At 43.3% G+C, this 27,778-nt stretch overlaps 1 non-coding gene across 1 annotated transcript; it reads left to right on the top strand.

Annotated features, from left to right (window-relative positions):
- The first annotated feature begins 11,118 nt into the window (after positions 1 to 11,118).
- On the top strand, positions 11,119 to 11,192 carry Trnan-guu (transfer RNA asparagine (anticodon GUU)). Its single transcript has one exon. It is a non-coding gene; the product is annotated as a tRNA-Asn (tRNA).
- Positions 11,193 to 27,778: the final 16,586 nt, after the last annotated feature.

Here is a 27,778-nt window from a genome sequence, read left to right as displayed (position 1 = left end):
TACACACAATATTTCTTCGGAATTTCTCAAATCGTTGGAGGAAGCGACAGTCAAACAACTATTCAAGATAGTTTGTAGACTCTGTGAGTCTGGAGGCATGCCATTCGCCTTACGAAAAACAGCATCTACGAAATGCAGAAAATAGCAAGGCAGATGTGTGTGGGTACTATCGTAGAGTAAGCTTAACAGCTCATGCCTCAGAGGTCCTGGCAGGAGCAATGTACGGATGAATGGGAAAGAAAACTGACCGTCTGTTAGATGATGATCAGATTGGCTTTAGGAAAGGTAAAGACATTAGAGAGGAGGGTTCTGCCGTTGCGCTCGATAATGGAAGCAAGACAAGAAAAATAAAGTCGTGTTCACTGGATTTGTCGACCTATAAACAGCGTTGTACAATGTGAAATGCTGCAAGATGGTCAAATTCTCAGGAAAAGAGGTGTCAGTTGTAGGAACGAGGGATAATACACAACTGTACGAGAACCAAGAGGGGAAAGCAAGACTGGAAGGGTGTACGACAGGGATGCAGTCTTTCGCCTCCACTGTTCGATGTATAAACTGAAGAAGCAACGACGAAAATAAAAGAAAGAGTCAGGAGTGGTATTGAAATTCAGTATGGAAAGATATCAGTGGTGAGATTCGCTGATGACATTGCTGTTCTCAGGAAAAGCGAGGAAAAATGGAATGAACAGTCTAATGGGGTCACACTACGGACTGAGAGTAATTCGAAGAAAGACGAAACTAATGAGAACTACTAGAAATGAGAATGGCAAGAAATTTAACATCGAAATCGGGGACCACAAAGTAAATGAAGTGAAGGTGATTTTTTACCTTCGACGGAAAATAACACATGACGGATGAATCGAGGAGGATATAAGAAGCAGAATAGCGCAGACAGATGTGGCGTTTCTGGCCAAGAGAAAGTTACTGACATGGCATCAAACATCGGTGTTAATTTGAGTACGAAAGTTCTGAAATGTATGGTTGGAGCACAGCATTGTATGGTAGCGAAACACGGGCTGTGAGAAACGCGAGTAAGAAGAGAATTGAAGCGTCTGAGTCGTATTGCTAGAGAATGATGTTGAAACTTAAGTGGAGTAATAATATAAGGAACGAGGAGGTTCTCCACAGAATCGACAAGGAGAGCAAAATGGGAAAAACATTGAGAAGTAGCTCGTATTTCCATGGTACTAGAAGGAGTAATAGAAGGTAAAATCTGTACACGAAGACAGAGACTGACATACATCCAACAAATAATCAGGGGCTTTGGATGTAAGTGCTGCTCTGAGATGAAGACAGTGGCGCAGGAGGGGAATTCATTGGCGGCCGCATCAGACTGTAGGGAAAAGAAAAAAAAATAACCTCTCCCCTTAGCACTTTGGCAATCCTTCAGCTGCCTCAAGCTTTATGCTTTCACGGTCACTGGTGATATATTTTTCTTCTGCGTGCCATCTCTTGATCTGGTCGAAAGACACACAAATATTAGCTGGTTCTTGCTGAGCCGAACAATTTTTAAGTTTATGCATTCGCTATGGTAATCTTAGACTGTACAAATCGTTAAATATTTTATTCGTTCTTTCTTAATTTTACGTACGTTTCCAGAATTACTCTTCTAAGTTCATGAACAAAGAATTGTTAATTTTTAGACTTTTTTAAAAATCTAAACAACTTCTTTCATGTTTCTGTTAATCTGGCTTTTCTCAGTTTTTGCTGTCGCAAGTGTTCCTAGTTGCTTACGCAACTCACTCTACATAAAAAAAGAGTGTGTTCCTTTCTGATTGCGAAAGAGCACCCTATCTTCGTCGCGCTGCTACTGAGAGACATAAATTTACTGATGTGAATTAATCATTAGGCCCTGCTGATTTGACACATCGCAACATTTGTTTTAAGTGGTTCTGAAAACTGTAAAGATGCACCGTGTTTCGGAGTCCTCGTTAATTGTAGGTCCCCGTGCCTATAAATGTCTGGGGAAGTCATTTCAAAATAGCCTGGTAAAAAATCACTGTGGTGTTCAGATCAGACTTTGGTCTGATGACAGCGTTGCCCCTTTTTACCTTATATTTTGCGTGTGTTAATGACAATCTGTTTCTAAATTCAAGGTGTAGTTTTGACGTGTTATTTTCGATATGAAATTGTGTTTATGCACTGAAGCCTTGAAAAATTCTTTGAAGCCGGCCGGGGTGGCCGAGCGGTTCTAGGCGCTACAGTCTGTAACCGCGCGGCCGCTACGGTCGCAGGTTCGAATCCTGCCTCGGGCATGGATGTGTGTGATGTCCTTAGGTTAGTTAGGTTTAAGTAGTTCTAAGTTCTAGGGGACTGATGACCTTAGAAGTTAAGTCCCATAGTGCTCAGAGCCATTTGATTACAGAGTAAGAGAAGTGCCACTAAAATTTGCAGCAGCGAATGACGAAAGGACGCTGAATTAGAATTCAAATTAGAAACTAAATTTCACAGAGAACAAGAAACTGATAGTAATTTTGTAAATAAAATGCTTAATGGTCGAAAGTAAATAAATGTAGAACTGAAATGCCCTAGATGTTTTCACAAATTTGAGTTAATAAGTATAGCATTTGTCCATCCCGAGATGGGTCTGAATATCACAGTGCTTAATTGGGGTTGAAATGCCATTCAGTTTCTCTGACTTTTCTTCAAATAGAACTCCTCTCCTGCTCCCTACTGTTCAAAGTTGAATTTTAACTCATTAATCTGTTAGAATATGACTTCATTCTTTATAGAGGAGAAAAATATTCATAGTTCACAAAGATGTAATAAGGATATACAGGGTGTTTCAAAAATGACCGGTATATATGAAACGGCAATAAAAACTAAACGAGCAGCGATAGAAATACACCGTTTGTTGCAATATGCTTGGGACAACAGTACATTTTCAGGCGGACAAACTTTCGAAATTACAGTAATTACAATTTTCAACAACAGATGGCGCTGCAAGTGATGTGAAAGATATAGAAGACAACGCAGTCTGTGGGTGCGCCATTCTGTACGTCGTCTTTCTGCTGTAAGCGTGTGCTGTTCACAACGTGCAAGTGTGCTGTGGACAACATGGTTTATTCCTTAGAACAGAGGATTTTTCTGGTGTTGGAATTCCACCGCCTAGAATACAGTGTTGTTGCAACAAGACGAAGTTTTCAACGGAGGTTTAATGTAACCAAAGGACCGAAAAGCGATACAATAAAGGATCTGTTCGAAAAATTTCAACGGACTGGGAACGTGACGGATGAACGTGCTGGAAAGGTAGGGCGACCGCGTACGGCAACCACAGAGGGCAACGCGCAGCTAGTGCAGCAGGTGATCCAACAGCGGCCTCGGGTTTCCGTTCGCCGTGTTGCAGCTGCGGTCCAAATGACGCCAACGTCCACATATCGTCTCATGCGCCAGAGTTTACACCTCTATCCATACAAAATTCAAACGCGGCAACCCCTCAGCGCCGCTACCATTGCTGCATGAGAGACATTCGCTAACGATATAATGCACAGGATTGATGATGGCGATATGCATGTGGGCAGCATTTGGTTTACTGACGAAGCTTATTTTTACCTGGACGTCTTCGTCAATAAACAGAACTGGTGCATATGGGGAACCGAAAAGCCCCATGTTGCAGTCCCATCGTCCCTGCATCCTCAAAAAGTAATGGTCTGGGCCGCCATTTCTTCCAAAGGAATCCTTGGCCCATTTTTCAGATCCAAAACGATTACTGCATCACGCTATCTGGACATTCTTCGTGAATTTGTGGCGGTACAAACTGCCTTAGACGACACTGCGAACTCCTCGTGGTTTATGCAAGATGGTGCCCGGCCACATCGCACGGCCGACGTCTTTAATTTCCTGAATGAATATTTCGATGATCGTGTGATTGCTTTGGGCTATCCGAAACATACAGGAGGCGGCGTGGATTGGCCTCCCTATTCGCCAGACATGAACCCCTGTGACTTCTTTCTGTGGGGACACTTGAAAGACCAGGTGTACCGCCAGAATCCAGAAACAATTGAACAGCTGAAGCAGTACATCTCATCTGCATGTGAAGCCATTCCGCCAGACACTTTGTCAAAGGTTTCGGGTAATTTCATTCAGAGACTACGCCATATTATTGCTACGCATGGTGGATATGTCGAAAATATCGTACTATAGAGTTTCCCAGACCGCAGCGCCATCTGTTGTTGACAATTGCAACTACTGTAATTTCGAAAGTTTGTCTGCCTGAAAATGTACTGTTGTCCCAAGCATATTGCAACAAACGGTGTATTTCTATCGCTGCTCGTTTAGTTTTTATTACCGTTTCAAATATACCGGTCATTTTTGAAACACCCTGTATATGGATCATTCTTTACACATCTTATGGACACATATTTTGATAACTAAATACTGTAAAACCCTCTCTGTACCATTATATAACACTGCCATGTACTCTAAATCATTTTCCATATCAGGAACCTGATTTTGAAACAATCTTCCTCAAAAATCAGAGAACTTTAATTCTGTTCAAACTACAAAAGACAGCTAATTATTCCCTTCCATCACAATAACCATTTCCCCTTATACTGACCTGGAGCTCACTCTCATCAATTGCCCCCCCCCCCCCCCCTCCGCTTCCCCGCACACACACGTCTCCTTGTCCACAGAGTTCTCTACTTAAATTTTGTTCTTTGCAAACAGCCACTGTCATTATCATTTCAATCTTCTCCTCTTTCTTTTTCCCTTCCTCTTCTGATAATAATAAATATGGTTTTAAATGTGCAAAATAAAGCTTCATAATTCTTAATGACCTTTACTATTATTATTATAGTCTCATTTATTGGTATTACTATTATTATTATTAATATCATTGACATTCTTGTGAATGTGTAATATTCTTAGTGTGAATTGCTCCTGGTCAGATGTAAGAAAAGGTCTTAAGGCCCTATTTAGATCCAGCTAAATATGCAATAAATAAATACATTGATAACTATCTCACAGTATATTTATTTCTTTACAATTCATATTCTCATCAATAAATCATAATTCAATAATAATATAAAAATTTCATAAATATAATTCTACAAAGAACTCCACCATTACCGGCCCCCAGCAACGCCCTAGGAGAATTTCATATAAACACCAGATAATTGTGAATATAAGAACAAGGAAAGGATTTTCCGGGTCTGATGATCACCTACTACTGCAAGTTAAAGCGAAATTTATACCCAATAGACAAATCAAGAGAACCAACAGAACTTTCAGAACAGCCCTAGAGTTCGTACAACAAACCAAAAAAGAAATAACAGAAAAAATAATCAAATCGACAATAACGAGTGGACAGAACTCATAAAAAAGAAGAAAGTTATAATATTGGGGCAACCACCTAGAAAACACAGATGATAGAATATGACACGTGACAGAATCATGTAAGACAGAATAACAGCCTGGGAAAAATTTAACAGTCATAGGACATCCGAAAAATGTGTAGAATTCAACAGGATACAGAAGACCATTTAGAAAATAATGCGCAGAGAAAAAAGAGATTACGAAAACAATAAACTGAAAGAGATAGAAGAGGACTTTAATAAAAACAACATACTAAATTTTTATAATACATTCAGAGAAAGTATGACAGGATATCAACCTCCGAACTTATGCTTCAAAAGACAAGGTGGAACACTACAGACAAACCTGAAAAACAACTGTGAAATATTGTGCAATACTTAGACACACTACATAACTGTGGTAAACCAATGCAGGTCTACAGTTCTCCAACACACGAGGAGAGCGTGAAAATAATGACAGAGCACCTGGAGAAGATGGACCTTGTGGAAATCTGAAAATTATACCACGAAAACATAACACCCAAAATACACATAATCATTAAAAACATCTGGGAAACAGAAAAGGTACAAGAAAAATGGAAGTCAGCGCGAATACATCTCTTACACAAGAAAGGAGACTAAACAGACCCTAATAACTACAGAGGAATTTCACTACTGCCTATGACAAACTACAGTCTATCCAAAGCCCTGTTAAATCAGCTATAGCCTCAGACAGATCCACAGATAGGAAAATACCAAGGAAGGTATGAACAGATCTGGTGCCTGAGAACTGTATTGACGATAACAAAGTCCAGAAACACCACAAAAACATTTGTCGATATCAAGAAGGCCTAAGACTCCATAGATAGAACAATACGCATCAACTCACCGAAAGAAATGAATGTTGACTACAACACAAGAAAGCCAATCCAGGAAACATTAACAAATATAATAGCCAAAGTCAAGTTTATGCGAGAGGTCTCGGAACCATTCGAAACCAAGACAGGAGTGAGACAGGGAGGTAGCCTGTCACCATTCTATTTAACTCGTTTTTCGAGAAAATAATCAAGACATGGGACAAAGGAATCAAGGGGGTAAAGGTGAGAAGGGGCAAAAACAATAATGGAACTGTCAACAAAAAATGTTTGGCCTTTGATGATATAGCCATCACAAAAAATAAGAGAAAAAAGTCAAAGATGCTCTAGAGACACCACATAAAATCTCAGCCAAAATAGGATTACAAATCTCATATGAAAAAGCTCAGCAAATGGACATAAAACTGTAAGTAGGCTGTTTAGGTTTTCTTATTGGTAACGCCACCTCTGTATGAAAATCACTGGCTGTGCTGTGTGCAGTCTGTGGCTGCTTTGCATTGTTGTAATACTCGCCATTGTAGTGTTAGGCAGCTGGCTGTGAACAGCACGTAGCGTTGCGCAGTTGGAGGTGAGCCGCCAGCAGTGATGGATGTGAGGAGAGAGATGGCGGAGTTTTGTAATTTGTCATGAACTGCTATATATATTATGACTATTAAGGTAAATACATTGTTTGTTCTCTATTAATATCTTTCATTTGCTAACTATGTCTATCAGTAGTTAGTGCCTTCCATAGTTTGAATCTTTTATTTAGCTGGCAGTAGTGGCGCTCGCTGTATTGCAGTAGTTCGAGTAATGAAGATTTTTGTGAGGTAAGTGATTTCTGAAAGGTATAGTTTAATGTTACTCAGGGCCATTCTTTTGTAGGTATTTTTGAAAGTCAGATTGCGTTGCGCTAAAAATATTGTATGTCAGGTTAAGCACAGTCATGTATAATTTGTTCAAAGGGGACGTTTCAAAACCAACAGACAGATATCATCTGGTAACACTGAATGGAAAGATAGCATAAGTAGAAAGTTTCGAATACCTGGAAGAGATTATACAGAAAACACGATTGAACTCGACATCCAGTGAATATAGAATAACAAAACTACAAAAAGATACAAACCTGCATGGAATAATTACAAAAAAAGACAGGGTTGCGAATGCGATATTCAGATCTTTAGTGACATTTGTAGTTGTCGTCCCCTTATTTTTTGTCACAGTCCTCTTCAATGACCGTCTGTAACGATTACTCAACACACACTTTCGTCCGCATTGTGACTTAGCAGACGGTTTCTCCAGTTTCCCCGTATGCGGTATAAATCTTCGATGAGCTGCCTCTTGAAACACCAAACATTTCGGCTCCCATTATTACCGAAGCATTCGCTATAGGAGCATCAACAATTCGCACACGTTCGAATTCACTTAGCATCGACCTAATGTACTCCCAACTACGCAGGACTATTTTCTAACTACTTCTGACGCTTGCTACTGTTGAGGACATTGTAAAAGTGCCTTTGTGGTCATATACTACAGCGCAATCTGCAGGACTGGCTGGTATCTGCATTTATGTTCAAGAATGCGTTTCTGGTAGTTGTTCCGTGAGCCGTGTATCGACTCGTGCTACACCTTGTGTTTGTTTGATATGTTGTCTGTCATTAAGTGGCTGATTGGTTGTCTTTTCCCTCTGCTATCGATATCTGCGTTTTTGCTTCCGGGAAACTGCTATGGAGGAAGTGAGATCTTTGACCGGTTGTAACCTCGGGTGGTGGCGCGGAAGTAGGGGGTTGCGGGCAGAGAGTGTGGTGGACACGGGAGGGAGTGTGGCTCTCCAGCGCGAAGTAGGCGTGGTCTGTTGTACCGAGTCGCCACGTGATGTATGTCAGTTGTGTGTAACGAGCGGGTCGAGTTGTCGGAAGAGCTCCCCGCGTGTTAGTTGTATGCAGAATCGCCCCACGAGTAGTTGCTGTTCATTTCGCCTTGGTGGGACGTTAACAAGCTTCCTTAAATCCTCCGTTTCAACACTGGAGTTTAAAAGGAGACACCTAACATGAAGGAGCGGTCACTACCCGTCAACGTTGCAGAGAAGACGTGAACTCCGGAGACAGAGTGTGTTGTCGCGTGACCGTGGCGTGTTGGGTACGCTGGCGACGCGTGCGCGGTCGGTTGTGTGGTTCCTTGCCATCGAAGGTTGTGGACTGCCTGTTTGAGCAGAATTGCAAGTGAAGTTCATGGAAGGTTTAATCATTAAGTAATAATTTTGTGTAACCAGCGTCTCTTCTGACTTGTGGCCTCCGGCGACCGGGTTTCCTGTCCCTGGCACCGGAGTAATTGAAGACAGTGATCTTTCCTCCTCCTCCTCTCGTTACTGTCCGATGGGAGGTGTAGTTTTGGCAGTTTAATTGTTTCGCTATTCTGTCGTGGGTTATGAGTAAATTCATGCTTCTTGTTGGTTGATCATGTGGTCGCTCATTCAGGACTGTGTGGTGTAATGTTTCCTTGCACGAGGTTAGCTCTAATTCTGTCAGCAAGTTAAGCCATCTTATAACAAGTTTCGCTTGCTAAAAGTCGGTGCAGTTGACCAGCCTGAGAGTGGCAATTGTGTTTACGGGCGTATTTAAATTGGTCAGTATTCTGTCTAGCCTGAGCATCCCTGAGTGGGTGATTTGTGGCCGCCTTACACGGGTCCGTCATATCTGTTATGTTCTAATGATATTCCAGGACACTTTTGTTTAAAATTTGTTAAATTCCTCCAAGTTTGTAAATACTTTTATTGCCATTAAACGTGTGTTTGCTGAAGCCTGTTTAATGTTTTTAATGGCGGTGTTGGTAGCGTCACTATCTCACCTTACCTTATTAACAAAGTTCTGTATTTACTTTAGTAGCCTGTTTACCAATGTTCTTTAACTTTTTTAAATTGTTGTATTGCTATAAATTCCTTGACTGCCGTTAGCGACGTGTTTTAAAAGGTTGTTTATTGCCGTACTGCTGGCTTCTGTGTTTTTTTAATTTTTTTAAATTGTTGTATTGCTATAAATTACTTGATTGCCGTTAGCGGCGTTTTTAAAAGGCTGTTTATTGCCGTACTGCTAGTTTCTGTAAGATACGAACAAAACATTTGTGAAAATCTCGATAGTAAACTACTAGAAACTTGGCCCCGTTTCCCAACTTGTGGTGTGGCTTGTAGTAATCGTAACCACTGTGTGTGTCACTCCTCATTTTTGTTCAACCCCTGTACCTTCTGCCATCCACTTCACAGTGGATGGCAGACTGTGTATTTAGGTATACTGATAGTATTAGATTTGTAAGGTCTGCACCGTTCATTGTCGTCTTGCAACTGCACGTACCAACGTTGAATTCAGCAGCATCTGCCGTTGGAAAATGTCCAGCATCTTCATTTCGATATTATTTCGAATAACGGGGAACTCTGCAGCGCCTTTCTCCCATAATTACTCCACAAACTTTGCTCCAGTTCATGATACCTCCCTTGCTTACGTCCATTGGAAGCATTACATACAGAACGCTAGACATAAGTTTGCCCAGTTGTTACAATAAATAGATTTTGCATTTCTAGCCACAACAGTGGGTTGGTTTTGCCCTGTGTTTCGCGCCGCTGTCCGTCAGCAGAGTCGATGTCGAGAAGTCTTGGTTAATGACTGCACAGGTCGGTCGCGAGAATATGACTTTCAGAAGGCTCGCCTGCAGGTAAGAAAGATGGTTGCGCGAAATAGTTCCAAGTCTAATTAAAGTAGTGGCATGTAGTATTCTGTTGAATTTCACTGTAGTGGAGGAAGCTAACAGTAACAATAAATGGTTATTGTTATTCGGAAACCTAGTGAAAGACAAATTCAGTTTCCTAGTTAGTACCACATCCCGATTCAGGGGAAAAAAAAAGACGGCGAGCAACGAGTGTATAACGGATGGGACCTTATAATCTAAAGCAGCAGCTTCGATTTTCATCCATTTTCGTATCTGTCGCTACGATTTACTGCGTTTGAAGCTTAGATTATGAAAGCAAACTGAAAGCTGCGGAGATAATATTACGAAGTTGTCTTCGCAGAATTCAAACGCAACAATGGTGGAAAAAGCAACTCACGTAAAACTAAAGCAATAAAGAACAACAGTTTTAAGTTTACTGTATGCTATTACCTAGTGTGAAAACATCGACATGAATTAAAGTTTCATCTATGACTGTAAGAGAACCCACTAATTTTCGAATGAAGAATTTTGAAAAAAAAACTTGTCTTACAATCGAATAATTATAGTACGTCTGTACTTTGCGAAAGCACTAAACGTACGTGGCAAGACATTATACCGTACTCGGTCTCGATGTTGCTTCAGTTCACGCATGGATAGAGTCTGGGAAGAAATGAGTAGGGGACAGTTTATCGCGCCGTGAACATCGTAGACGAAGCAATAACAGTCCACAAATAGGGAAATAATCAGCCGTGGCTTTATTGTAGGAATCGAAGTCGTTGGTGAAAGAGTGTAAAAACTAAAATCTAATTCACGTAGGGCTGAACAGAATTCTCAACTTCGCTCCTGCCACGTAAGCAGGCTGTCTCTTTAGCGCGGCTCGTCGGCTACTGCCTGAAACTGTCAACTGTCGCCGAACTTTAGAAATGTCTGGTTGCTATGCTAGTAGTTTATACAGCATTGCTATCGCATGCCATAAGAAAACATTCAGCGCAACGCTGCTACAAATTCTCATAACATCTGACGTTGGCTCAGCCCCTACTTTCCCTTCACCTCGCCCTACCTCTTCCAGACTAGGGTGATATCGATCGACGAGTCAACGTGTTTGCTGTTACGAATGAACGGTATACTGGCGTTCGGCTGAAGTATCTCGATGTGTACTGTGGTCTTGGTCGTACAAACCCGTTTTATATTATATATTATAAGGTAACACGAGCGAAGACAAAACAGTTACACTGAATATCACATGTAGAGATCGACCGTTCACGCCGCAAGCCTCCGTGGCGCAATCGGCTAGCGCGTTCGGCTGTTAACCGAAAGGTTGGTGGTTCGAGCCCACCCGGGGGCGAGAATTTTTAATTCCGTAAAATTGGACATACGTCTTCTAAAACGTTCATGCACCGGTAATATGAGAAGAAAACTACAAGTACGAGTTTATCAGCCCCGAACAACGAGGTCGAAGTAAACTAAGCGTCTACCGTCCAATGCGAGAAATAATTTAGTGTGAGTCTTTTGTAGGAACCATCATGGCAATGAACCGAAGTGGTTAACGAAAATTTAACTCATGTAGGGTTGGAGCCCACATAATTTCATCCAAAAATTCCGTTACTCGTCGGTAGCAAATTTCTGCAAACGATGAAGTCTCAAGGGCTGATTGAAGAAGAGCATTAATGGCTGATTTTGCACCCATTTCTTGAGAGTATTAGTCCACGACACGAAGTGAAGCCAGAAACGTAGTTCAGAAGTTTCTGAAAATTCAGTTTTTCTCCTAACTGCGGGTATAATTTTGCGACCAGTTGCTTCTGTCGCTGTCTTCCGTATTAACTTTACCAATTAACTCTGTCAAACTGGCGCACACCTAGTTGTATCATAGTTTGAGTCATGAATGTGTGTCAGAATTTATACTTTAAGCTTGTGCCAGTTATTATTGTATTTCCAAATCGGTACCTCTTCTACAATTCACTTTATTATAATGCACTATCAAGATCACACGTATGTTTATAATCTTATCGGTAACAAGTTTCAGTCAGTGGCCATCATCAGATGCAGTACAAGAAAAAAAAAATTGTGGGAAACTGTTAACAACAAATATAATACACAACACAAATAATACATAGCTTACCAACTCGGTGTTATCTTCTGGTAAATGCATTCCGTCACATGTACAGTATAATGACCATACCAAAGTGCTAATGCCACATTCAGATTGTTGCATAATTATAGTAAAAGTGTCATCTGCTGGCAGCTTGATCAACACATCAGGATCAAGCTGTATATTTAGATGTTGGAAAAAAGCAGTTACTGCAGTAGGACTTTGTCCTCGAGAATCCTGTAAAAATCATTTCAAAAAATTAAATGTAGAGTCATTCTGTGTGAAATCAACCAATAAAAAAACAAATTTGAACACTGAAGCTTCAGAATTTTGTAATTTTTTGACATCGTATTCTACCTAGCAACATAAGATAAAATCCAAAACGAAAGTTTTTTTGCACATTTAATTTTTGAATTATTAATTTTTAAAGTTTCCAAAATTGTGCAATTTTTGTCACGTTTTGAAACATTAAAATGGCCATATTGTTAAAACTATTTGATTTACTGAACTAAAATTTTTACCATTTCATTCAGTTTCTTATGAGCTCTAGAAGTACATGATACTTGACAATTTTCACAAAAATGCTAAATTTTTCTAAACCAAAGTTGTTTTAAATTCTGAAGATTTCAAAATCGAAACTTTTTTATACTGAAAACATTTGTCAGTCATGCACTATTTGTTAAAGTGTTTGTCAAATTTTGTAATGGTATTCTAAAGGGAACATATTGAAATTTTATTTTGCTGCAATCCATTTTGTTCACTTTACTGTCAAATGCACATTTGCTAAGTTAAAATGAAATTATCATATACTAATGAAGTACACTTCAGTTTATCATTTTAACAGTGTAGTAAACCATGCCATGTAAAAGTTTTAAAAACTTGTGATATTTAAATTTTTTTTACTACAGTGATGGTTCAGCAGCACAATGTAAGAAATCGAACAAGCTTTTCTAATTCATGTCATGATTTTGAAGATTTTGAGGGAACTGATGCACAATGGCATTTTTATTCTACTTCACATGGTAAGGCAATAACGGTGTTTGTGGTGCAGTGAAAAGGCTTGCAGCCAAAGGCAGTTTGCATAATCCTATGAATAACTGAATATCAAATATATAATCAGTCTCTATTTTTCTGTATAGCATATCATAAAAATGCAGCAGAAGAAAGAAGGTTCACAAAAATGATTTATGAAGTCACAGCACTCATAGGACATAGAATTATTATGCATGTAGCCCTCTGAGCAAAGCCAAAGCTACAGCAAAGGTAGTTTTTCATTTTAAGAATTCTGATATTTATAAAATTCAGTTGGGACCAGTTGCAGATGGCATGCTCTTTGAACAGATTTTAGGATTTTGTACTTATGAAAACAAATGGTAGATAGCTTATGTGCTATCAAGAAATGAAAAACAAGGAGAAGTAAATCCTTCATTTATGCTTTCTCCTGGACCAGCTCCTTCTTTTTCATACCCAAGAAGACCAGATAAATTGACTCTTCCAAAAGACTCGACAGTTTGTAAATTATACCCCACAACTACATCGGGAAGAACATATAGACTATCAGATGAAGAGGTGTGAAAACCCTCATAGGTTATATTGGAAAAGAACATGTTTTAATACCAATAATATGTCATCACTGCTTGAGAGGACTAGATTGTCATTTAAAAAAAGACTGCAATATATGATCTTAGACTCCAATTAGACTGTAATCACCATAGTGTCTTCCTTGTTGAAGATGTGTAGAAAGTTTCTTACTGCAGAGAACTCAAATAACACACTGTTATAAGCCCACTTGTGTGTGTGTGTGTGTGTACTTTCAAATATATATTTATCAATTGCCTAACATATGGCGAAGAGAAGATACATAAGCTTAAGTTGAGATCAAATGTACATTTACACATTACAAGAAACAACTGTAAGCTATATGTAATACTCTAAAGGCTGTCATACACAAGAGACACAAATATCTAAGCTTAAAGTGGTAATAACTTACCACAAACAGTAAAAACCCTATCTCTAGATAAAATTAAACGGGTATTACACACTTGCGTTACGAAATCGTACTATTCAGTTGAAGAGTTCCTTCAGTGTAATTTGAATAACATAAATACTAGTAGCAACTGAAGGACCCTAGTTCTAGGCAGTAAGTCTATTATGCAGGACTCCTGTTTATTAATTCAAATAATATCTTCTTACATAATGTAAATAGTCAGATAGTATGTAGGTATATATTTTGAAAGTATAAGGAAGCTGTGGTGTCACCGCCAGACACCACACTTGCTAGATGGTAGCTTAAATCGGCCGCGGTCCATTTAGTACAGGTCGGACCCGCGTGTCGCCACTGTGTGATCGCAGACCGAGCGCCACCACAAGGCAGGTCTTGAGATACGGACGAGCACTCGCCCAAGTTGTACGACGACATTGCTAGCGACAATACGGACGAAGCCTTCCTCTCATTTGCCGAGAGTCAGTTAGAATAGCCTTCTGCTAAGTCCATGGTTACGACCTAGCAAGGCGCCATTAGCCTTACCTAGTTTGAGAGTTATCGTATAAATGTCTCAAGAAGAACGTTGTAAACCAACAAAGATTAAAAGTTAAGTATATTCCAAAGCTACGTATTTTCATTATAGCAGTCATAACGTATCCTGTTCCAGAATTGACGCCAGTCGGCGTGTGTGTACGCGTGCCTTTCGGCTCCCTTCTCAGTGTGGCGTAACTAGCTTGTTACGCCACAACAGAAGCATCATCTATTTATTGTGTATTTAGATTTACATGTAATCAGAATCACTGTAAATATATGTATTTGTGTATAAATGTTCTTGCAGAATCCTGGATGGAAAAATATTAGAAGACGTGCAGAGTTTTAAATAATTAGGAACCAGGATAGACAGTGACTGGAAGAGCAGTACAGAAATTAAAATTTGGATAGCAATGGTGAAAGTGGCATTTTGTAAGAAAAGAATTTTCTGCAGCATTGTGGACAGAGATTTGAGGGAAAGACTAATAACATGATTTGTATGGAGTATCCTGCTGCACAGTGTTGAAAGCTAGACACTGGGAAGAAAGATGGAGCCAGGCTGGAGGATTCTGAAACGTGGTGAAGGATGAAAAGAATAAGTTGGACAGATAGAGTGAAATATGAAGAGGTAGTGGGAAGACTGGAGAACTAAGATTATTACTGAATGTAATAAAAAGAAGGAAAACAAACTGGACTAGACAGAAATTGGGAGCAGGTAAAAAAAATCTTCATAAAAGTGCAACGTCCTTAACATGGCCTCAGTTGTATCACACACCTAACTAAATGCTTTGACAGCAGGAATGAAGCACAGCTAACCAGTTGCAAAAAATAGTGGTTTTCAAATAACCTTTATCACGTCTTCGACGGATCTAAGTCCGTCTTCTGCTTCCGCGGCCCAGCTCTGCAGCCAATCAAAACGAAATAATCCTCCGCGAAGCGAGGATATAAGCTCTCGCTACAAATTGCCGTGTGCTGTTTTCACAACGGAAGCAGATTGTCGTGCTCTGCGCGCCATAGCTTGGGGAAGAAGAATGCGCAGAAGAAACCTGCTGCCACGAAGGGCCATCGGTCGTGCGACGCACTGAACCTGCCGAGTAGGCAAAATAGAATCGCGACGACGAGTAGAAATGGGCAAAGTCGTTCATCCTTGGGAACTAGTTCACTGGTGATCGCTTTTTTTGGGAACTGTTCATTTTTCAGAATGAGATTTTCACTTTGCAGCGGAGTGTGCGCTGATACGAAACTTCCTGGCAGATTAAAACTGTGTGCCGGACCGAGACTCGAACTCGGGACCTTTGCCTTTCGCGAGCAAGTGCTCTACCATCTGAGCTAGCCAAGCACGCCTCACCTCAGTTGGTAGAGCACTTGCCCGCGAAAGGCAAAGGTCCCGAGTTCGAGTCTCGGTCCGGCACACAGTTTTAATCTGCCAGGAAGTTTCTGTTCATTTTCACTCGTTCACCTTTCATTCTGCTTGGTATGGTTCTTATGAAAAATTGAAAATTAGTAACATAGGTGACTGAAGATGGGAGGTGCCAAGAGGGCGCACTTGCCTCCCCACAGGAGTACAGAGTTTTTATTCATAACAGAATTCTCACACACTTGTAATTTTCGAGATTCTGCAAAACATCTCCTTCAGCCAACTTCACTTATGTGGCTGATCGCAGTGAAATAACATAAGGAGGCGCACGAGAAACCGGCCCCGAGTACAGACTGCTCGCCAATTACGCACAATTTGTTGACCGCTACGAACAGAACAGATAAACATGTAATAATTAGGCAGTAAAGAAATGAAACTTCGAAACAATAGATGACGATTGGTAAGCGACAATGAACAGTCGAGTACTCGTGGCCCATTTTTCCCGTGCCACTGAAATAATATTGTAGGGGTTATCGTATTCTCTTTACAAAATGTGACACCATTCACTCGATTACGAAGCGCGGACTTCATTCGGTTGTTAAGTCGGTCTGCCTTCCATTACAGTGAGCATGTTATTTTACCTTGTATCATAAAAAGACGGAAAATGGCCACTCGTGAGTGCCGCGCCGACGCCCTTTGCGTGTGTAATAACAAAAAATCTTGCCTTTTTAAAAGTATTTCTTCTGCTGTTTATCGAAATAGTGCTGATACGCCGTTTTGTTACCTGAAATGATGACTGTATTACATACTACGCAATTTTATGTAGTTTACATAATTATAAAATACATTTTAATTACCGGTCGTGGACGATGAAAAGAATACGAAAAGAACCAGAAGTTCAGAGTTCAAAAAAGGTTTGAAACTGTGGTGTGCGCACGGTAAGACCTTCGGTACACACACCATCAGATTATTTGAATTGTCGCTCTAGCGAAGTAGGCGAGTGTCAGCAATATGTCTCGTGGTCTTATCGTGGCGTGTTTATCTTCTGCCGTTAGGTCAGACGATAGAAATGCCACTTGCACGCGTAGAGTAGCAGATTGGCGGTGACCAACTTTAAACAGAACTTGATTAATTTTCACACACATTTATTAAAATAATAACACTCATAAACCTTACTTAACTTGATTCTGGATGCTATTTACAATTGACAATCTGAAGTTCCTTTGGTCTTGGTACGTTAATCTTATTCTCACATATCTCTGATACTTGACAAAGTGTCTATTCATTTATCTTCATGGCTATGTACAGGAATATGGTAATCTTATTAGGCCCAGACTGAAACGTAACTATAGACTGGTACAGACCAATGCAGACTCACTCGTCGGAGGTCTGTACACTCGTTATAATACCCGCGCGTTCACGTATCACTGCGCGAGTGTGATCCGCGAGGAGAAAAGGTTCTACGTTAGCAGCAATCTCATTGGCTGCGTTACATACTAATACGCGGATCGGCGGAAGTAGAATTTGGTCCGTCTTTATGGCAGCGCCATCTCGTAGAGCGGAGACAGACGAGCGCTGCCCCTGCGCTGGTGTGCTTAGCGGGGCGCTCTCTAGTGGGAAAGTTGTGTACGCGCTGACTACGCGGGGCTGTGTACACAACAGAAACAGATCTAGAATGGGCGTGCGAAGCGAAGGAAACGAACAACAGCTCGATACTGAACTATGAACAGTCGGCAGTGGAACTGCGACGAGTGGCCACGCGAAGCAGAACGAGTCCGGCCGAGCGAGACCGAGACGGAGACAGACGAGAACGGGACCGAGGCTGGAGCGAGACCGGCCGACGTGCCGTTGCGGGAACGAGACCGACTGTTTCCCGTTCCCGGGAGCTATTAGTATAAACCCGCGACCGAGACCGAGACCGAGACCGAGACAGAAGGGAACGGGACCGACTGTTTCCCGTTCCCGGGAACTATAAGTAGAAAGCCGCGACCGAAGTGATGAAAGACCGTTCCTTAGAATTCGTTCCTCACTCGTTCCGTTTATCTTGGTGAACCGTTCCATTGGACCCGTTACTTCGCGAACGACCCATCTCTAACGACGAGGCGGCCGCAGCTGTACCGACACAGCGAAGACGACGACGGCGACGACAGACGAGGCCCGGCTCAGCAGAGGGACAGCGCAGAAGCAGCCCCCTTGCCAGCCATAGGCGGGATGCAGCTCTCGCCCCTCAGAAGAACAACGGCGTCGACTCCCACACCGCCGTGGAGGAAGCCACTGCGGCCCTCAAAGCCGTCACGGTGGGAGACAGGGCCGCCATCGCAGCCGCCCTGGCTTCAGAGAAGGACGAGGTGTCGAGGCAACTGCGTGCAGTCCTCGCCCGAGGCCTACGATCAGCAGAAGGGGTGTAAACTCCGGCGAACGCTCCTGCACCCATGGAGGAGAATGTTAGGACAACACCGACTCTATAGAAGGCCCTGGCGCTACATCAGTCGTTAGTGACGTCACAACGCCTAGGTATGCCACATGGCGTATGATCGTGAGTGTTGGTTGTGCAGTGGCGTTCCTTTTGTGTTACTTATTGTGTTTTTTCGACCACAGCAGTTATAGTGAGAGTTTTCACCATCGTGTGCAAGTGTTGTGTTCCTCGCTGTGACGGGAATTATCCAAATGGACCTAAGGTTCATGTGTTTTCGTTTCCTAACGACGAAAACCTTCGTCGCAAGTGGATTGCCGCCATTCACAAGGATGCATTTTCACCAACCAAATATTCCAAATTAAATAAATACGATAGTGTTCCATGTTTTCAGTTTTTATAGTTCTTTATTCTTTATTTATACCTTTTGAAGACCTGTACGATATTGTACCCAGGCACCACTACTGGTTTCGTGTCGTCAGTCTTACGTAGTAAACGAATTTTGACCGGTCCGTTCAGCAACTAGTATTCACACTTGAATAGACAAAATCGCGTTTTCTACATTATTTTTTATTTACTCGAAGGCACGATTTATTTGACCTGCATGTAGGCAAAGACTGCTTTTCAGAGTAAAGATCATACAGTTAGCTGTGTTGTGACAAGTCAAGTTTTAGCAAAGATTTCCATGTGTAGATTCGAAGTTATGAGCTCTAATAAATCGAGTTAGTGTCCAACTTCAGTCATTATTTGCGAAATTATTTTCAGGTATGTGAACTACATTTTCCAAAAGAGGACGTTCTGAAACATACAGAGTGCTTTGATCAGAAAACTGGACGGAAAATAGTGGCTCCACTCTACACACCGCGACTTAGAGCTCAATCTGTGTCATCAATTGTTTCCCAATTGTCCTCAATACCTGACAGTGATACAGAAAAAACGAGAAGATTCAGAGGCAAGAAGAACAAGATTGGACAACATCGGTGTGTCTGCTGCAGTATCTGAATCCTTGTATACATATAAAACATTTGAGGACAGGAGAAGATTCACAACATATAGGACTGTTTGGAACGGGAAACATTTAGTGAATGTTCGACTGTGGTGAAAAAAAAGGAATGTGTATTATTTGTTTTTATTGAAACATCAAATTCTGTGCCATTTTTACCAGTGTCCGCTTCTATAACTTGTGATTTAGAAATAAATGTTTTTAAAGAACAAACAGCCTTAAAAACTGTAGGGAGTCACATTTTCCTGAAAAAGATTCAGGATATTGGTCAAGTGAATGATATTTTGGAACCACTTCTGTCCAGAAGTGCCAATGTTCAAAGCACACAGGACAACATTAATATAATCTGTGATGTGTTGCAAAACATTAGTAAAGTTACAGATGAAAAAGAGAGAAATATGGAATTTCTAATGGAACAAGTTAGGCTGTTGACTGTAGCCCAAGAACGGTTGAGGTATTCTCCTGAATTTATAGTTTTCTGTGCCATATTATTTTCAATTTCCGCACATGATTATAGATTTATGAGAAAGTCTCATTACATGTTTGTGCCACATCCTCGTACACTTCAAAAGATGTGTTTAAAGTTTGGCGCAAGCCCTCAGAAGGAACAGGTGGAAGGTAGCTTTCTTGCTTATGTTAAACAGAAGTTTAGTTATTTAAAGAGAGAGGACCATGTTGGCTCATTAATGATAGATGAGATGCGCATCAAACCATACTTGGACTGTGCTGTTGTTGTTGTTGTTGTTGTTGTTGTAGTCTTCAGTCCTGAGACTGGTTTGATGCAGCTCTCCATGCTACTCTATCCTGTGCAAGCTGCTTCATCTCCCAGTACGTACTGCAGCCTACATCCTTCTGAATCTGCTAAGTGTATTCATCTCTTGGTCTCTACGATTTTTACCCTCCACGCTGCCCTCCAATAGTAAATTGGTGATCCCTTGATGCCTCAGAACATGTCCTACCAACCGATCTCTTCTTCTAGTCAAGTTGTGCCACAAACTCCTCCCCAATTTTATTCGATACTTCCTCATTAGTTATGTGATCTACCCATCTAATCTTCAGCACTCTTCTGTAGTACCACGTTTCAAAAGCTTATATTCTCTTCTTGTCCAAACTATTTATCGTCCATGTTTCACTTCCATACATGGCTACACTCCATACAAATGCTTTCAGAAACGACTCCCTGACACTTAAATCTAGATTCGATGTTAACAAATTTCTCTTCTTCAGAAACACTTTCCTTGCCATTGCCAGTCTACATTTTATATCCTGTCTACTTCCATCATCATCAGTTATTATGCTTCCCAAATAGCAAAACTCCTTTACTACTTTAAGTGTCTCATTTCCTAATCTAATTCCCTCAGCATCACCTGAGTTAACTCGACTACATTCCATTATCCTCGTTTTGCTTTTGTTGATGTTCACCTTATATCCTTCTTTCAAGACACTGCCCATTCCGTTCAACTGCTCTTCCAAGTCCTTTGCTGTCTCTGACAGAATTACAATGTCAACTTGGACTACAAGGGAGGCAATATTCTAGGGACTGCATTCAGTGGTGCCACTGCAGCTAGCTCTGTATATGTTTTTGTAATCCAGAGCCTTTTGTCTTCATTTAAAGAAGTTGTACATATTCTGGCTGTAAACACTCTTCAGGTTCAAAATGGTTCAAATGGCTCTGAGCAGTATGGGACTTAACATCTGTAGTCATCAGTCCCCTAGAACTTAGAACTACTTAAACCTAACTAACCTAAGGTCATCACACACATCCATGCCCGAGGCAGGATTCGGACCTGCGACCGTAGCAGTCGCGCGGTTCCGGACTGAGCGCCTAGAACCGCGAGACCACCGCGGCCGGCACACTCTTCAGGCATGCGATCTTTTTACATATGTTAAAAATGTTATAACAGGCCTGTACAGTATTGGTTTTAAAGTGATTTGTGTTGTGACTGATAACAATTTCATAAACAGAAAATGTATGGCATATTTCTCAACACGTTTGAGTCGGTGTTGGTTAGGATGCCTGCCCCTACGACCGCCCCAAAGGCACCGCAGGAGAAGGGCTTCAAGAAACCCTCCGTCGCCCCAACGGCAGCGACGCTGAAAGCCACAGGGGTGACCAGCGCAAATGCGGAAGAAGAAGGCAGCATACATCGCCCACACGCGAGCGAACGGCCTCCAGCTCTCCGACGAATAAGGAGCGCAGTTCGCCGAGCAAGCACAGCTGCTCGAGGAGCAGCTGCGGAAAAACTGCGCCACGCAATAAACAGGAAGCGCCGTCCAACAGCGAGCTGCCGCCGTTCAGGATCAGCCTGATGATGCCGTGCCAAGTCACCGACACGGCGCGGTAGAGGGCTCACAGTGGTACAGGGCTCACAGCGGTAGAGGGCTCACAGCGGTAGAGGGCTCACAGCGGTAGAGGGCTCACAGCGGTAGAGGGCTCACAGCGGTAGAGGGCTCACAGCGGTAGAGGGCTCACAGCGGTAGAGGGCTCACAGCGGTAGAGGGCTCACAGCGGTACAGGGCTCACAGCGGTACAGGGCTCACAGCGGTAGAGGGCTCACAGCGATAGAGGGCTCACAGCGGTACAGGGCTCACAGCGGTACAGGGCTCACAGCGGTACAGGGCTCACAGCGGTACAGGGCTCACAGCGATAGAGGGCTCACAGCGGTAGAGGGCTCACAGCGGTAGAGGGCTCACAGCGGTAGAGGGCTCACAGCGGTACAGGGCTCACAGCGGTACAGGGCTCACAGCGGTAGAGGGCTCACAGCGGTAGACGGCTCTCAGCGGTAGAGGGCTCACAGCGGTAGAGGGCTCACAGCGGTACAGGGCTCACAGCGGTACAGGGCTCACAGCGGTACAGGGCTCACAGCGGTACAGGGCTCACAGCGATAGAGGGCTCACAGCGGTACAGGGCTCACAGCGGTAGAGGGCTCACAGCGGTAGACGGCTCACAGCGGTAGAGGGCTCACAGCGGTAGAGGGCTCACAGCGGTAGAGGGCTCACAGCGGTACAGGGCTCACAGCGGTAGAGGGCTCACAGCGGTAGAGGGCTCACAGCGGTAGAGGGCTCACAGCGTACAGGGCTCACAGCGGTACAGGGCTCACAGCAGTACAGGGCTCACAGCGGTACAGGGCTCACAGCGATAGAGGGCTCACAGCGGTACAGGGCTCACAGCGGTAGAGGGCTCACAGCGGTAGACGGCTCACAGCGGTAGAGGGCTCACAGCGGTAGAGGGCTCACAGCGGTACAGGGCTCACAGCGGTAGAGGGCTCACAGCGGTAGAGGGCTCACAGCGGTAGAGGGCTCACAGCGGTAGAGGGCTCACAGCGGTAGAGGGCTCACAGCGGTACAGGGCTCACAGCGGTACAGGGCTCACAGCGGTAGAGGGCTCACAGCGGTACAGGGCTCACAGCGGTAGAGGGCTCACAGCGGTAGACGGCTCACAGCGGTAGACGGCTCACAGCGGTACAGGGCTCACAGCAGTACAGGGCTAACAGCGGTACAGGGCTCACAGCGGTAGAGGGCTCACAGTGGTAGACGGCTCACAGCGGTAGAGGGCTCACAGCGGTAGAGGGCTCACAGCGGTAGAGGGCTCACAGCGGTAGAGGGCTCACAGCGGTAGAGGGCTCACAGCGGTACAGGGCTCACAGCGGTAGAGGGCTCACAGCGGTAGAGGGCTCACAGCGGTACAGGGCTCACAGCGGTACAGGGCTCACAGCGATAGAGGGCTCACAGCGGTACAGGGCTCACAGCGGTAGAGGGCTCACAGCGGTAGACGGCTCACAGCGGTAGAGGGCTCACAGCGGTAGAGGGCTCACAGCGGTAGAGGGCTCACAGCGGTAGAGGGCTCACAGCGGTAGAGGGCTCACAGCGGTAGAGGGCTCACAGCGGTAGAGGGCTCACAGCGGTAGAGGGCTCACAGCGGTAGAGGGCACACAGCGGTAGAGGGCACACAGCGGTAGAGGGCACACAGCGGTAGAGGGCTCACAGCGGTAGAGGGCTCACAGCGGTAGAGGGCTCACAGCGGTAGAGGGCTCACAGCGGTACAGGGCTCACAGCGGTACAGGGCTCACAGCGGTAGAGGGCTCACAGCGGTAGAGGGCTCACAGCGGTAGAGGGCTCACAGCGGCGCACTGCGCTGACGCTCCGGATTGCTCTCACTATGACGACCCACGGCTCTGACACGGTATCGACGCGTGATACCCACTGCTAACATAAACTACCCTTGCATGACCTGTCGCAGGTTCCAAGAATCCCAGCCCAACTATCACATGAAACCGGACACTACCAGCTCGGCGGATCTGGACTAGGATTAGTGAAAAATTTTAAGTTGACATCACTTGTACTTGTAAAACAACTTAACATTCAAGAAGAGCCGAGTAGTAGCGTTCAGAACTTAACTTTTGTTTCCACTATATAGCGTAGCAAGTGACTTCATTCTTGGCAGTAGCAAGAATAGCTTTTTATGCCAATTATGAATCACGGAAGATGTGTTTGTTTATGTGGTGTTTAATCTGGAAGACTCTCCTAGTACATTTATTTGTCCAAATAATCAAAATTGAGTGAATAAACAAATTAATCCGCTCAGTCGACGGTGTGTATCTTGTGTTGGGCGTAAAAATATATCACTGTGATCTTGACTATGCGACCTGACAAAGCGCTACAATGTGTGTCTTCAGCTGACAAAAATGCACCAACTCAAGACTCGTTTCTCTACTTCATTTTAATTTCTTTCTTTAATGCGTGACACCTTTCGAACAGTCAATTTCGGTTCTGAGTAGAACCGTTCGTTGTGTCTTTTGGGTGTTACAGTTCTTTTTATCTACGTACGGTGATGGAAAGATCTGCTGCTGACAAAGGTCAGCATAGCGAAAGGTACACCCGATACGAAAAGTAATCTTCGGGGACACTGCTCCCCTGTACCCCAGAAGAAGCTTCATGATGAACGAAGACATAGAACCTCCCAAATGGTACCCACCACAAGAAACTGGTGTCCAAAGACAGGGCGAAACTTGAGGACACTCAACGGACTAACACAGATGTCGCACTACTAAAGGCAAACCTTTTAAGGAGGTGGGGATACAAGACGACAGAGACATTTCCTGCAATTTTGGTGAGATGCAGGATGTGAAATACCCATTAGATTGTCCTACCGTATTTTCCACAACCTCCGATATACGCTGTTATCGAGCCTGATTATGTGTACCTATGTTATCAGAAAGGTACCGATTCCGAAGAAAATAAACTGAAATGATGCCTCAGAGTGTACAGTTAATCGTTAATGAGACAAGTGACTACACTGCCCCTACTAACGAATGTGTGCAGACATGCGTAATTACAAAGATTAATTTTAAATAGTAGAATTATTCGTTGACGAAGGAAACTACAATTTCATGAAATTGTAATTACATGAATAAATAAGGCGGTATCCAGTCCCAAAACGGAAAAGTTTTTCCTGAAACCAATCGTATTTCACTGGATTTAAGCTTACTTAACAGTTAGTAATAAGCATATGGAAGACAACGGTCAGTTCTCACGCGGGAGCTAATTTGTATAGGAAAATGGTCACAAAATTAGTTATTCAATGGCTCTGAGAACTATGAGACTTAACTTCTGAGGTCACCAGAACTTAGAACTACTTAAACCTAACTAACCTATGGACATCACACACATCCATGCCCGAGGCAGGGTTCGAACCTGCGACCGTAGCGGTCGCGCGGTTCCCGACTGTAGCGCCTAGATCCGCTCGGTCACCCCGGCCGGACAGTTATTCAAATACAAGTAAATATTCATAACTTTACAGTTCTCTAAAGACATGGAAGAATCAAAACTGAATGAATTATTGCGTTACACGACGCGACAATAATTCCGAACCGTAAACTCAAGGAAATGTTTGTTTACTGTTACCGGTTTGATTAATCAACCCAACAGAAAAAAAAAACAGTGAGCGAGACGACGCACTACGAAGGAGTTGTGCAAACTGGTCACAAATCGATATTCCTATATGTACCGACGGAAAATGCAAAATTGTAAACCTTGAATGAATGTGTGGCTCTGCATTGCAATTTCACCTCGCAGCTTGCAAGGGTAGTGAACATGGGACATGTCGATACCAGGGCATAAAGCCTTTGCGAATTCATTCCGTGTACTCAGTTGGACAATAACTATGCCTCGCACACAGTCGCATTAACAATATACCCAGATGTCAGCTTAAGAGAGGGGACGTCTAGCTGGGCTCGAAGAAGCCGGTTTGTGTAATCGGCTAATCGCTCCGCATTTCAATAGGAGCTATGCCATTCTTTGCCGATGTTGGTGCGAATATGTGAACCATGGCTGAACCCAGCGTCGAGAAGGAAGAGGTCGAACCAGAGAGACGCCCCGAGCACTCGTGAGAGGGACACCCAGAAACCCGGATTCACCATTACCATCGATCCGACGTGCAACTGGTGCCTCAGTAACCAGAAGGAGCGTTGTACAGAAAGGGCTCAGAGCTCACAATGCCTCTTGCGCCGGCTACCATTGACACCAGAAAGTCCGTTTGCATTAGTGTCGGGTACATTCGGCCTGGAATCTCATTGATTGGAGTAGGAACGTCTTCAGTGATGAGTTCCGCTTCGAAATTTGCCCCGATGACCAACGAAGACGCGTCTGGAGACGACCAGGACAGCGGTGGGGTATGAGCCTGAGTGTTGCCCGCCATACGGCTCGACAACCAGGAAGATGATCTGGCGAGTCAATTCATTTCATAACAGGACTCCTTTGGTTATCATCCGCCGCACCCTTACAGCACAGCGATACGTAGACGATATTCTAGGCCCCATTTTGTTGCCCTTCATGGCAAGCCATCCTGGGCTTGCATTTCGGCAAGATAATGACCGCTCGCTCAAGGCGAGAGTTTCTACTGCTCATCTTCGTGCTTGCCAATCCCTACCACGGCCAGCAATATCGCCGGATCTCTTCCCTATTGAGAACTTTTGGAGCATTGTGGGCAGGGCGCTCCAACCATCTCGCGATTTTGACGATCTAACTCGCCACTTGGACAGAATTTGGCACCATATCCCTCAGGAGGACATCAAACAACGCTATCAATCGATTCCAAGCCGAATAACTGCTTGCGTAAGGACCAGAGGTAGATCAACACGTTAGTGACTCGCTCAATTTGTGAAACCCTTTGTCTTGAATAAATCATCTAATATTTCTGAAATTGTAATCATTTATTTGTCTGTCCATGTACTAATACATCACAACTACTGATTTCCGTCCCATTCGGATAATTCTTTCGTGGTAAGTCTTTTTTCTCTCTCTGTCTCTTAGAGCTTATTTACAATTCACTCTCATGATTGTAATAAGTAAATGTAAACGGTTTTAAACAACAATAAAATATCAGAGCAACTCTCTAAATAGTACAGACAAGACAAAATAATCTGTATAGCTGAGATAGAGATAAAACTCATTACGAACTGCCAGATTCAATAGATATAAACATATTACAAATATTACTTTTAAAAAATTAATTATGACTCATTTAGTTCTCAATCAATGACTTCGATAATACAGACATATCATGAAATTACATATACATATGTACATATTGACACACAAGAAACTTAAGTTTGTCTTTACAACTGAATATCCAGTCCTTCAATCCAGCGCACTGCATCTGGAGTTGCTAGCAGGAAGTCCTCTTTGGCGCCGTGATAGGCTCGAATCCTGCATTCACTGACAATGTGGTGAACAGTCTGGTATGGAGCCCCGCAGTCACAAGCTGGATCAGGCAGCTTCTTCCACTTAAAGAGAGCATCCCTGCATCGCCCATGGCTGGTACGGATTCTGTTGAGAGTAGACCACGTCTTGCGTGGTAAGTCGAATCCACTTGGAAGTTTAGCACCTGAGAAGATGTTATGCAGGTGCACATCTGTCACTGCTTCCCACCGACCTTTCCATTCTTCAAGAGGTTTGAAATTCTTAGCAACCATGTCAGCAGCATCGCACAGAGTTGGATGACGTGATTTCAGTCTCTTGCGATTTAAAAGTGGCAGGTCGCTATGCACGGGTAGGTTAGAATTCCTGGAGATCTTGTGGAATTCTCTCATAAGGGCAGTACATCTGCGTAGATCAGGAGGCATTATACCGGTTAACAGTGGAAGCCAATAAACTGGAGTAGATCTGATTGTGCCAGATATTATGCGCATTGTCGTATTCAGCTGGGTATCAACAAGCCTTGTATGATGACTATTCATCCAAACAGGTGCACAATACTCAGCACTTGAGTATACCAAGCCCAGAGCTGAAGTTCGCAGGGTGGTTGCTGAAGATCCCCAGGTAGTCCCGCATAGCTTATGGAGGATGTTGTTTCGAGTCCTCAGCTTTTGAGCTAAGTTAAGAAGGTGTTGTTTGAAGCATAGTGTACGATCCAGGATGACACCAAGATATTTTGGGTTCCAGTTGTGATGAAGAATTCTGCCTCTGAAACTTACCTCCAGTTTTACGTTCGCCAACTGGTTATTTAGATGGAAGCAACACACTTCTGTTTTACTCACACTGGGTTGGAGTCTCC

The sequence above is a fragment of the Schistocerca serialis genome, chromosome 6 (genome assembly GCF_023864345.2).
Source record: "Schistocerca serialis cubense isolate TAMUIC-IGC-003099 chromosome 6, iqSchSeri2.2, whole genome shotgun sequence".
Classification (NCBI taxonomy): Eukaryota; Metazoa; Arthropoda; class Insecta; order Orthoptera; family Acrididae; genus Schistocerca; species Schistocerca serialis.
This window is presented reverse-complemented; position numbering and strand designations above follow the sequence as displayed.